Source organism: Leucopleurus acutus (assembly GCF_964270905.1).
Source record: "Leucopleurus acutus genome assembly, chromosome: 9".
NCBI lineage: Eukaryota > Metazoa > Chordata > Mammalia > Artiodactyla > Delphinidae > Leucopleurus > Leucopleurus acutus.
The window spans coordinates 57,328,795-57,338,573 of NC_139144.1; the positions used below are offsets into that span (position 1 = coordinate 57,328,795).

Genomic DNA, 9,779 nt, shown 5'->3' on the forward strand with positions numbered 1-9,779 from the left:
AATCTGAAAATACAGAAGAAATCAGTACTACAGAGGTTATATTAAATAAGAGTAAAATACAAAGCTATGATTAAGATGAATTAAAGAAAGCCAAAAAGTTAAAATTGTAAAACTTACTTGTTGGGACTTTCCTACACTAGAAGTTAGGTATTATATACAGTTATTTTCAAGTAGATTACTTTATGTTTCTCTAACATGTTCTTTTCATCAGTACACTGTTAAACTAATCCAAAACCGTACACATGTATACTACTTTACAATAGCAGCACACACTACTGCTACCTGCAAAGCTGTCACTCTCAAATGACTTAGTGAATGAAGGGAAATAAAAAGTGGAGAAGGAACGTATTAAGGAGAAATAATGGGAATTAGAAGATTCATGCAGTTAGCTCTTTCAACCAGCCAGCCAGCTTGCTAGCAGCAAGAGATAGTTTCCGTTGAGGATGGACCTGTGGAGTGGGAATGTGGTCACAGTGACCTTTGTCTTATCTGGGACTGCAGTAGGAAGTTGCTTGTTCTTCATCTTTGCTTTAGCCATGTTGTAATTCCCAGAATCAAAATATCTTTGCCCTTTCTGCAATCATTTCCTTAAGAAATCTGAACCTCCAGGCTTTTGTCCTAGAGGAAGATACCTCGCTTTTAATTTTGCTTCTTCAGCTTTCTCTGGACTAGTCACTTTATCTTCCATTTCCTTCTGTTCCTTTGTGGAGGCTGCCTCAGGGACTTCTGTGGATATACTGCTCTCTCTTACCCCACTTCTCCACTATGGGGTTTGATTAACTTTAGAGATAGAGTTCTCGCATGAAGATAAAAGTGGAGGATCAGCCATATTATTCTAGTTTAGGGTCACAAGGAAAACTGGATTAGAGAAGGTGGTTTGTACTGGAGATGGAAATAAGACTCTCTATACAACACTCCCCGGAATTGAACTGACTTAACCTCTGGGATGGTTAATTTCATGTGTCAACTTGACTGGACCATGGGGTGCCCAGATATGTGGTCAGACATTATTCTGGGTGTGTCTATGAGGGTATTTTTAAGAGATTAATATTTGAATCAGTAGACTGAGTAAAGCAGTCTCCCTCCCTAATGTTCTTGGCCCTCATCTAATCCACTGAAGGCCTAAGTAGAATAAAAAACTGAGTAAGAAAGATTCCTTTCTTTTGGCTTTACTGTCTTTGAGCTAGGATATAGGTCTTTTCCTGCCTTTGAACTCAGACTCAGGCTGGAACTTACATCGTTGACTCTCCTGAGTCTCTGCTTGCTGACTACAGATCTTGGGACTTATCAGCCTCCATAACTGTGTAAGCCAATTCCTTATAATGAACCTCTCTCTATTATACATTATTATATGATACATGCTTTATATATCATGTAATAATATATATTATTATATATTTTATCAATCAATCTGTCTATTGGTTCTTTTTCTCTGGAGACCATGACTAATACAACCTCCCAACTGCAGGTGGGGGAGCTGAAGAGTTTTGCCTGGTCTGCTTCTGCATGGTAGGAAGGAAGTAGAACGAGAGCAGTGATAAGTCGTCCTCAGACTGTGGGGATCAGAGAGGGAGAAGCACCCCAGGAAAATGGTAAAAGTTCCCTCACCAACCTCCTTCAAGAGGGTGGGAAAATTGGACATAGGAACCAACATGAGGGCTCAGAGGGAACCTGAGGGGAGGAATTCCATATACCAATTGGTGGTACTGAGGATTAGAAACCGCAAGTTGTGAGACCTTAAATATTGTCTCAAAACAGAAGCTGGCCTGAGCTAACTCTAATAAGAAAAGCTTCTTGGGGCTGGATTCAGCCAGTAAACCAAGAAAGATACCATTTTAAGATACATTAATAAACCCCAAAAGTATTCTCAGTTGTTTGCCCTGCACGGACAAATGAAGAGTATGTAAATAGATCTTAAAAGCATAAATTCATAAGCACTCAAAAGTTACAAAGAACATTAGGGACATACAAAATGGCTTTTGATTCAGATAAATTTGATTCCATTACACATAGTAAAAGCCTGCCTCATTGTGATAGACTGAGTCTGTATCAGGAAAGTTCAGATTATTGGTGATTTTGTGTAAGGGCAGCCTTGAGTATGTCTGGCCTTTTCTCTGTTGGAAATAATTAGATAGCCAAGAATTACTGCCAAGGACATTTGGTTTATGGATGGGATATTTCTTAATGAAGGTGATAATGACAATAACAAGAGCATCCATATTTTTACTATCTTTTTTTTAAAATTAATTAATTTTTGGCTGCGCTGGGTCTTTGTTGCTGCATGCGGGCTTTCTTTTTTAGTTGCGGTGAGTGGGGCCTACTTTTTGTTGTGGTGTGCAGGCTTCTCATTGCGGTGGCTTCTCTTGTTTCGGAGCCCAGGCTCTAAGCACACAGGCTTCAGTAGTTGTGGCACGCGCGCTCAGTACTTGTGGCTCGTGGGCTCTAAAATGCAGGCTCAGTAGTTGTGGCGCACGGTCTTAGTTGCTCCACGGCATGTGGGATCTTCCCAGACCAGGGCTCGAACCCGTGTCCCTTGCATTGGCAGGCAGATTCTTAACCACTGTGCCACCAGGGAAGCCCAAAGCATCCATATTTTTGTTTCTAGTTCTGAGAATTTCATTAAATAGTGCTAAAGGTTTCAAATGGTCTTGTATTTCAAAGCACTCTCTCTGTGCCTCTTTGCCTTACCTTACACTAGCCCTTGTACCTGAATGTGTTTTTTTTTTTTTTAATTATTGCAGTTTTACTTATCATGACCTGACCTTCCCCAGATATCCATTAAACACCTATGAAAATATAATTAATGTAATTATTTAATTCAGGGAAGTCTGTGCTCCTATCAAGTGCAAAGCCCTATGCCGGTTTTTAGAGATGCAGATGTTCTACATAGTCCCTTCCCTCGAATTGCTCCTAATCTAATCTGTAATTGCTCTTAAAATTAAGGATGAGCACTGGCCATATTCCATTATCCAGGAGGAATTTCTACTGCTTCTTTTGATGATGGGACTGGATTAAGAAACTCAAGCCATACTGTTTCTGGCATGGCTACTCCTATATTAAAGCAACATTGCCATATCTTTAAGATGTAAAACTCCAGAGATACATGTTGAGAACTCTCAGGCAGTGTAATAAGTTATAACTGTTCATTTCATTACTTTTTCTCATTAATGAGAACTGGTCCACAGATGGCCTCAGTTTTCCTGGGAACTGCATTTTCCCCCTCATGACTAGGGAAATGATGGGGACAGTCCCTGTTCAGTTTGGTAAAGGATCCTGGTTGACTCATCTACCAGGAACTGGGCTCAGAGCTGTGCTCATCAGTTTGCTCTTGGCTTTATATTTGATGAACGATTCTTCTAGGTCCAGAGGAGATAGTAAGTACACTATGGAGAGAACAGTCTGTATAGTACCAAGGAAGAGATGCTTCCTGTGTTTTTTAAAACACAGAAGAAAAACATGAAAAATAAATTAGATTTACTATAAAAATCAGAAGAAAATTTTAGAAGGTAAAATTTGTTGGGTTTTATTAATTTGCAAGAGGAAATCACCTCTATGAACAAGAAGAGTCTTTAGGAAGAGATTTATTGAAACAAAAGAATAGTCAAATTAAAATCCATATTGAAGGCAGAAAAGACCAAATTTACCAGTAGAGAAAATTGAATAAGTAATGAATATGGTGGTTTTAAATGCTTTAAAAAAGTTGTCAATCTCTTTCTTTAATGAAAGCATATAAAGGTTCTCGCCATGTAAATGTTATGACTGAGTTTCTGGTTGAAGTGCAGATAGGGTCCCAGAGCTCCATCTACTACACTTTCATCCTTGACCCAAATAGTGGATCCTATAGGCGTTCTCTAGAACTTCCACTGAAGTTTCTCTAGAGCGCTGAAAACTGCTGAGGTAGAGCATAAAATTGAGAAGGCACTCTCAGAATACATGATAAAAAGTTGAAAATGATGAGAGAAGATAAAAGATATAGGAGAGTGACCACAAAAATCTAGCCCATGACTAATAGATACTGTTAGAGGAGAATGAATGATTAATTAAGATAGAATTCATTTGTAATGTAGTAGAAGAAAACTCCTTATTTAAACAAACAAAAAACCAGATCTGAATCTAAAGGTTGAGAAATTTCTTGCATTTCAGGTGGGATTAAGAGATTAAGAGATCCATGATTGGATATGAATTGAGAGATCCATTAATGGATATCCTGGTGAAACTTATGAATTGCAAGGGTAAGCAAAAAAATTATGCATCATTTACTATGTGCAAACTAAACCTTATCATTCTCTACAAGAGTGGTATAAGACATAAATACACCTTTATTCAGCAATGAGATGATGAGGTTGGGGCTCTGAGAATTTACATAACCTCATCCACATCATACAGCTGCAATACAGTAGAGTTTAGATTTAAATCTAGGCATGCAAGACAAGTGAAAACAAGTTAAAACAAGTTACCTAAGAAGGAAACAATTTCAGGTTGTTCTCAGACTTTTTGGCTGTCCAGAACACAATAAAAATGCCTATGACAGTGCTTCTGAACACCATCTTCTCATTAACATTCCTTTGGAGCTTTATAAAAATCACAGATGAGTAATACTCATCCTAGACTGATCAAATCTGAAGCAGGATTACATAGCCAGTGTTGAGATCAGCTCTTCTACAAAATTTGTTAGGAAAAAGAAGATTGTGACACAAAAATTCTAAGCCCATCGAAATTTGTGTGTGAAAGCAATACAATGACATTTACGTATCTTTAAGATTTTCAGAAAATTTACTACGTAGGTTTTCTTCCCGAAAATACATATTTGTATGTGTCTGTTAATTCAATGAGAGATGAATCCGTATTAAATTGTGAGGAGTGCTAACAGAAAAAAAGATGTATAGAGAGCACTGAAACATAAAATATGCAGAAATAGGTATTATAACTGGTATAAATATGGTTGCAAGGTTGAATGTAATGATTTAAAAAATTCATAAAAGATTATGTTAAAAAGAACGATGATGGGGTTTAAAACCCCAGATTAATTAACGAAGACCTGGAAGTTGCAAAGGACACAGAGGAAGCAAAAGGACTCAATTTTTTGCCTTCTATAGTAGAAAACAGAAAGTTGTTTGATTCTTGATCTTTGATATCTAGATAAATACAGATTTAGGAATGTTTTTGAAAAATGTAAAAGAAATCACTAATTATGTATTCTGTTAGTGCAGAAAACCAACATCAAAGTGGGTTGAGGAAAGAATGGGATGAGAAGAAATGAAGACAAGAAGTACAGACAGCTTTTTCAAGGATTTTTACAGTGAAAATTAGCAGAAAATCAGGGCAATAGCTGGAGGAGGATGTAGAGTCAAGGGAGGATTTTTCTTTTGTTGTTAAAATTGGGCACCAGGAGGCATGTTTGTATGTCAACAGGAAAGATGCAGTAGAGAAGAAGAAACAGATGATGTGAAAGAGAAAGAAGACAGTGGCTGGAGTGAAGTCCCTGGGGAGATGAGAAGTGATGGGATCCAGGATAGAGGTAGAGTGATTAACTTAGATGAGAGCGTAGACAGTTTATCCATTGTTACAGGAGGAAAGTTAGAATATGTGACTGTAACAAGTATTTGCTTTATGCGCTTGGGCTATTACTCAACTTTTCTGTGCCTTAATTCTAGCTCTAAAATGGAGAAGGTGATACTTACCTCATGGGGTAGGGGTTGTGAGGATTAAGTGAGTTCATGTATATAAACTGTTAGGAGCAGTGCTTGGCAAATAACAAGTAATCAATAAAAGTTAGCTATTATTATTTCCTTTTAAAAAATATATGCAAATGAAAAAGGTTCTGCAGATGGACAGTGGTGATGGTTGCACAACAATGTGAATGTACTTAATGCCACTGAACTTTACACTTAAAAATGGTTAAAATGGTAAAATTTGTGTTATGCATGTTTTACGTAAAATATGTATAATTTACAATAAAAATAAATGTAGGTGAGTTGATGAAATTTGGGGTGGCAAGATGAGGTAGATTTGGTCTAATCTGTTTTTCTATGAAATGATATCATAGATGAGATGGGGAAGGGGTTTGATGATCTGAGGAAGGAGAACAGATGTGAAATAATCCTGTCAGTGACTGAGAACATGAATTTACTAGGAAAGTGTAGTGGGCTATCTGGGAGTATAGGGTGCCCATTTGAAATCGGTGGTTATTCCAAGTTCAGTCACCAGGTGCAACTTTGGCGCAGGGGTGAAGTAAGTGGGTTGTTGGGTTAACCCACCTAGAATCTACCCCAGGTGAGTTTAGTAAATGGAAAAAGGAGCTAAGATGTTAGCAAGGGAGTTAGAGTGCTGAACCATGGAATTCAGCACTATGTAATAAAATAAAAAGGTCTCAGGCAAATATGATCAGAAAGAAACACAAATTAAGAAATGAAAAATAGTACAAAACAATACACACTGAGGACAATGTTACCATTGATCAAGATGAAATGGCTGTGGGACGTTTAGATAATTGCTTAATTTCAGACTCTAATGTACTTTAGTGTTTAACTGGTTCAGAACCCTAGACTTACAGAAGAATTCTAAAAAGGGTTTTCTTTTGTATGTGACAAGAATCTATTGAACTATTTTCGCTTCCCCTTTGCTATCATTTCAAACTTTGAGACCAACTTAACACAAGGGCCTCATTAATCGTCATTCTTTCCTACAGAGGTGGGTGACTTGTAATACAACCTCTAATTTGCAGAAAGGTAGATTCAGGGGTGACATATTCTACTCATACTTTATCTCAAATGTCATTAGGACATCTATAATGAGGCGCTAGAATATGGTTGGAACAATCACTCTGGGAATGGGTCTTCTAGGTGCCTGCCAATCAGATGTTGGATGATTTGTTCTTGTTTCTTCCCAGAAATTGAAGTTAAGCTGAGTTTGCTAGCAATTTTCAGGGACACTACAACTCAACTGCCCTGACTTGGATGTACTTATAAGCAACTGAGTCCTTAAGTGTTCCGAAGGGAGGCATCTGCTTGCAAAATGTACTGAAGAAATTTTACGTCAGTAAGGACCTCACAGAGGACTGAAGAAGTAACTAGCATCAAGAAATCATCCAGGCCTGGGCTAAAAGATGGCGGAAGAGTAAGACGCGGAGATCACCTTCCTCTCCACAGATACACCAGAAATACATCTACGCGTGGAACAACTCCTACGGAGCACCTACTGAACGCTGGCAGAAGACCTCAGACCTCCCAAAAGGCAAGGAACCCCCCACGTACCTGGTTAGGGCAAAAGAAAAAACTAAACAGAGACAAAAGAATAGGGACGGGTCCTGCACCAGCGGGAGAGAGCTGTGAAGGAGGAAAAGTGTCCACACTCTAGGTGCCCCTTCGCGGGTGGAGACTTCGGGAGGCGGAGTGGGGGAGCTTGGGAGCCGCGGAGGAGAGCACAGCAACAGGGGTGCGGAGGGCAAAGCGGAGAGACTCCAGCGCAGAGGATAGGGCCGACCGGCACTCACCAGCCGAGAGGCTTGTCTGCTCGCCCGCCGGGGCGGGCGGGACTGGGAGCTGAGACTCCGGCTTTTGTCGGAGCGCCGGGAGAGGACTGAGGTTGGCGGCGTGAACACAGCCTGCAGGGCGTTGGTGCGCCGCGGCTGGCCGGGAGAGAGTCTGGGGAGGGGTCTGGACCTGCTGAAGAGGCAAGAGACTTTTACGTCCCTCTTTGTTTCCTGGTGCACGAGGAGGGGGGATTGGGAACGCTGCTTGGGAGAGCTCTGGAGACGGGCGCGAGCCGCGGCTAAGAGTGCGGAGCCCAGAGACGGACATGGGACGCTAAGGCCGCTGCTGCCGCCGCCAGGAGGCCTGTGTGCGAGCGCAGGTCACTAGCCACACGCCCTTCCGGGGAGCCTGTGCAGCCCGCCGCTGCCGGGGTCCCGGGATCCGGGGACGGCTCCCCCGGGAGAGCGCACGGCGCGCCTCAGGCTGCAGCGTCACACCGGCCTCTGCCGCTGCAGGCCCGCCCTGCACTCCGTGACCCTCCCTACCCCCCGGCCTGGGTGAGCCAGAGCCTCCGAATCAGCGGCTCCTTTAACCCCGTCCTGTCTGAGCAAAGAACAGACGCCCTCCGGCGACCTACACGCACAGGCGGGGCCAAATCCAAAGCTGAGCCCCTGGGAGCTGTGAGAACAAAGAAGAGAAAGGGAAATCTCTTCCAGCAGCCTCAGAAGCAGCGGATTAAAGCTCCACAATCAACTTGATATACCCTGCATCTGTGGAATACCTGAATAGACAACGAATCATCCCAAATTAAGGAGCCCTGTGGATGAAAGGCTCTTGGTGCTGCAGCCAGGACTCAGTGCTGTGCCTCTGAGGTGGGAGAGCCAACTTCAGGACACTGGTCCACAAGAGGCCTCCCAGCTGCACATAATATCAAACAGCAAAAATCTCCGAGAGATCTCCATCTCAACGCCAGCACCCAGCTTCACTCAACGACCAGCAAGCTACAGTGCTGGACATCCTATGCCAAACAACTAGCAAGACAGGAACACAACCCCACCCATTAGCAGAGAGGCTGCCCAAAATCATAATAAGTCTACAGACACCCCAAAACACACCACCAGACGTGGACCTGCCCACCAGAAAGACAAGATCCAGCCTCATACACCAGAACACAGGCACTAGTCCCCTCCACCAGGAAGCCTACACAACCCACTGAACCAACCTTAGCCACTGGGGACAGACTCAAAAAACAACAGGAACTACGAACCTTCAGCCTGCAAAAAAAAAAAAAAAAGGAGACCCAAAACACAGTAAGATAAGCAAAATGAGAAGACAGAAAAACACACAGCAGATGAAGGAGCAAGATAAAAACCCACCAGACCTAACAAATGAAGAGGAAATAGGCAGTCTACCTGAAAGAGAATTCAGAATAATGATAGTAAGGTTGATCCGAAATCTTGGAGATAGAATGGACAATAGAATGGACAAATTGCAAGAATCAGTTAACAAGGACCTAGAAGAACTAAAGATGAAACAAGCAACAATGAACAACACAATAAATGAAATTAAAAGTACTCTAGATGGGATCAATAGCAGAATAACTGAGGCAGAAGAACGGATAAGTGACCTGGAAGATAAAATAGTGGAAATAACTACTGCAGAGCAGAATAAAGAAAAAAGAATGAAAAGAACTGAGGACAGTCTCAGAGACCTCTGGGACAACATTAAACGCACCAACATTCGAATTATAGGGGTTCCAGAAGAAGAAGAGAAAAAGAAAGGGACTGAGAAAATATTTGAAGAGATTATAGTTGAAAACTTCCCTAATATGGGAAAGGAAATAGTTAATCAAGTCCAGGAAGCACAGAGAGTCCCATACAGGATAAATCCAAGGAGAAATACGCCAAGACACATATTAATCAAACTGTCAAAAATTAAATACAAAGAAAACATATTAAAAGCAGCAAGGGAAAAACAACAAATAACACACAAGGGAATCCCCATAAGGTTAACAGCTGATCTTTCAGCAGAAACTCTGCAAGCCAGAAGGGAGTGGCAGGACATATTGAAAGTGTTGAAGGAGAAAAACCTGCAACCAAGATTACTCTACCCAGCAAGGATCTCATTCAGATTTGATGGAGAAATTAAAACCTTTACAGACAAGCAAAAGCTGAGAGAGTTCAGCACCACCAAACCACCTCTACAACAACTGCTAAAGGAACTTCTCTAGGCAAGAAACACAAAAGAAGGAAAGGACCTACAATAACAAACCCAAAACGATGAAGAAAATGGGAATAGGAACACACA

General features: G+C 41.3%; 1 pseudogene across 1 annotated transcript; it reads right to left on the reverse strand.

Moving 5' to 3' along the window:
* Nucleotides 1-377: 377 nt before the first annotated feature.
* Nucleotides 378-727, reverse strand: LOC309966620 (cAMP-regulated phosphoprotein 19-like; annotated as a pseudogene). The gene has a single exon. The product of its transcript is annotated as a cAMP-regulated phosphoprotein 19-like (transcript).
* Between the last annotated feature and the right edge of the window lie 9,052 nt (nt 728-9,779).